Source organism: Schistocerca nitens, chromosome 4, assembly GCF_023898315.1.
Source record: "Schistocerca nitens isolate TAMUIC-IGC-003100 chromosome 4, iqSchNite1.1, whole genome shotgun sequence".
Lineage (NCBI taxonomy): Eukaryota > Metazoa > Arthropoda > Insecta > Orthoptera > Acrididae > Schistocerca > Schistocerca nitens.
This window is the reverse complement of record NC_064617.1, coordinates 936,773,257-936,777,334: the sequence shown is the minus strand read 5'-3', so window position 1 is coordinate 936,777,334 and position 4,078 is coordinate 936,773,257.

Below are 4,078 nucleotides of genomic sequence, written 5' to 3'. Positions count from 1 at the left end.
CGATAAGCGCTGCTGCTGCCACTCAAGGAGGCAAGCCAACAACTTTGTTATGCCAGTAAGTAAGGAAGAAACAAGACGCCACTCGATGTGACAAAATGCAAAAGAACTAACGGCATGAACGCGAGCCGCAAATGGCTCAGACAGCAGGCACAGTCTGCCTGTGAATGTAAGTACATTTTCACTCTGGCTGAGATGTTACCGGTCAGGCTGCAAGCCCATCCACATAGGCTGGCCCTCAGATAAGCTGCTCATAAGAATCCTGTGATAAATAAAGCCTGCGATTTCCAGCAATTCCTTTCCATTTCCGAGCACGACTCATGACCAGTCCTCACAGCTTCATTTCCACCAATATTTCATCTGCTACCTTTCAAAAATCACAGAAGGCGTCCGGTGAAACTTGCAGAATTAACACTCCAGCAAGAAATGATTATGCAGAGACATGGCTTAGGCACTGCCTGGGGGATGTTTCCACTATGAATTTTTCGTTCTGCAGCGGAGTGTGCGTTGATGTGAAACTTCCTGTCAAGTTAAAACTGTGTGGCGGACAGAGGCTCGAACTCGAGACCTTTGTTTTGAGTAGGCAAGTGCCACCAACTGGGGTACCCACGAACAACACATGACCCGTCCTCCCAAACCACCAGGTAGAGTACTTGCCCGCAAAAGCCAAAGACCCCGAGTTCCACTCTCGGTCCGACACATAGTTTTAATCTACCAGGAAGTTTCATGTAGTCCACACTCCATCAACAGCTTCTTAAAAATAATAAAAAAAACACTCGTCCTCGAGAGGCAAAGAGCCTGAGTTCGAGTCTCGTTCCGCCATATAATTTTAATCTGCCTTGGTTCGTTTTCTTTCTTTTTCTTTTAATTTCTCAACCATGCATGGATAGTTCACTAACTGAATAATCTAGAGCTTGCTGCAATATCCTAGTAACTGTCGCTTGGGTCTCTGATCAAGCTGGTAGCGTCAGGCGTCATGCGCTCCGAAGGTGGTTTACAGAAATGGTACATATGAAGGAACTTCTCAGCAATTATCTTTTGCGCCGTCTTCTACTCGTCGCACAATTTGTACAACGCAAGAGGCAAACGTGTCTTTTGGGGAGATTGGCATCACTCTGTCGATGTTTCACGTAATCCGTGACAACACTTGAGTTTATGCATTACTCCATTCGATTACTGTGCGAATATTGACTCTCATTACACTCGATAAATCTGCTGCAGCTTATAGTGGACTAGATGCTTCGACGCCGTTCTCGACGTGTTTCCCCACGTATATGAACGCATTTTTAAAACACCAAAAATGATAAACGAATCATTTGTTACTGTACAGCGAGCAAAATGTATTCTACCCATTTTTCAGAATGTCAGCAAATATCTGGGAAGTCTGCTGTGGAAGGAAGCAGCATTCAGGAATACTAAGGGGTTGCAACCAATGCTTCCTAAACTTCCACTTCACTATAATCCGGCGGAATAGATGATCGTGCGGATGAATACTTCTTCATTGTTTAGTAGTACCCACGCACTCTCGTAATTACCTGTTCCTAAAATAGCAGCGACTCCCTGAAAAGCGCATAAAGTTCAGTACATACGTGGACCAGATTTTCTAATTTAGGCGATACTTTAATCGACGTAAATTTTAAACTATGCGATCATTCGAAACCAAGGAGCACTGACTTCTATGTCTACGTCTACACTTACATCTACATGATTACTCTGCAGTTCACAATTACGTGCCTGGCGGAGGGTTCATCAAACTACCTTCAAGCTGTTTCTCTACCGTTCCACTCTAGAACAGAGCACAGATAAAACGTACACTTATATCTTTCTGTGTGAGCTCTGATTTCTCTTATTTTATTATGATTGTTATCCCCCTCTATGTAGATGAGCGCCACGAAAATATTTTTACACTCCGAAGAGAAAGCTGGTGATTGAAATTTCATGACAAGTACTACCGCAACAAAAAACGCCTTTGTTTTAATGATTGCCACATCATTTCACGTATAATATCCATGGCGCTCTCTCCCCTATTTTGCGATGATACAAAATGAGGTGCCCTTCTTTGAACTTTTTCGATGTCCTCCGTAGATACTGTCTGATGCGGATCCCACACTGCACAGCAGTTCTCCAGAAGACGACGTACAAGCGTAGCGATTCCTTTTGGTACTCATGAGGATGACTTCAAACTTTTCATTAATTGGAGTCAATATCCACTTTTCACATCTTACACATACCTTATCTAAATCGTTTTAAATCGTTAATGTAGATCAGGAACAGCAGAGGCCCTACAACACTTCCTTGCGGAATGCCAGAAGACTTTGCGTCAATTACTACGAACTGTAACCTTTCTGATAAGAAATCACGAATCTAGTCGCACAACTGAGACGATAGTCCATAGGCACGCATTTGATTAGAAGTCGCTTGTGAGATACAGTGTCAAAAGCCTTCTGGAAATCTAAAAATGTGGGCTCAATCCCCTGTCAAGAGCAGTCATTACTTCGTGAGAATAAAGGACTACTTTTGTTTCACAAGAACGATATTTTCTGAAGCCATGTCGGCTGTTTGTCAATAAATCGTTTTCTTCAAGTTAACTCATAACGTTCGAACACAGCATCTGTTCAAAATCCCACTGCAAATCGACGTTAGTGATTCAACAGATCATTTCTATTTCCTTTCTTACTGGTGTGACTTGTGCAATATTCCAGTCTTTAGCTACACCTGACATCACAAATCTGTGTCACAACTCGTATTATCAATGCAGTACAAATTATTTAATGAACTAATGTTGCTCATAATCAAGCAAATTTATCATATAAAAATATATGTAAATCATTTTTTTAAGTATGTATAGTGTCATTCTTACAGGAATTTGTGCCTCTTTCTATTCAAGCACACAGGTTGGAAGTATCTCTCTCTCCATTCTCTCATAACTTACATATTCGACTTTAATTTTGTTATTAGTAACTTTTCCTAAATAAAATGGGACATATTACACCATTTGGAAGTGTGATGATGACAGAGTGCTCCTAGCTTGAGATGCTGTTGTTTGTGCTTCAAAACTTTCAAATGTACATACAATACAAAATTCTATGGTAGATAGTAGATGCACAGGACTTAACCAAAAAATTGTTATCCAAAATGATGTCCCCCCTTTAGCATGGTTAACTAGGGTTTTACTGTAAGTACTTGTGTAATTTTAATACTTGGTGCTGCAGTTTGGTGTGTTGTATTGCAATTCTGAGTAGCTGAATTGATAGTTTTAATCACAAGCTATCCATTGATACACTGTCAATAGCCATGCAAATGTGTATACATCAGTTCCCGTGGATCATCTAACTTAGGAACTGTCAGGTGTGGCCAGTACTTGAATGGATGTCCATCTGGGTACATTACATGCTGTTGACCATTTTCCCTTGCCTTTATGGCAGAGGGACCAGGAAGGGTGGGGGAATAATGCCCTTGGTCATTAGTCTTGCAGGGTCAGGGACTGATGAACATGGAGAAGTGCCGCTGGCAAAGGCGGTTGCATCATAAAGGCTATGACTGGCTAACATTGCACTCCATTAGCAATCATGTGAGTCAACAACTCCTGAGAGAGTGGAATTCCTCAGCCAAGCCACTGCAATCATGTACTGGTGGCAAGATGAAATAATAAATAGCATTGAGTATTTGTAGACTGTTTCTGTGGCACCACATCTGTACAACCATATCTATCTACAGACACCCATAGTGGCATCTGGTACACTTTTGCAGCCAGTTACTGACCTCCACACACTAACAGCCTTGAAGTTCATGGCTTTGCCACTATCTTACCTCTCCCAATGTCCTTTGGACTCCAAACCAACCATTTCATTCCTTATACTCCTGGCTCATAACAACTTTTACTTAGAAGGGAAGGTACAAAAACAAATCTGCAGCAGAGCATCTGTCTATTGGCCACCTAGAGGAATTCTTCATAGCCTCCTAAAACTCCTAACTACTCTGGTTTATGTTCATTGATGATATCTTCATGACATGGACTCAGGGCAAAGACAGCTTATCCTCATTCTTTCAGAACCTCAGAACCTCCTCTCCCATCTGATTC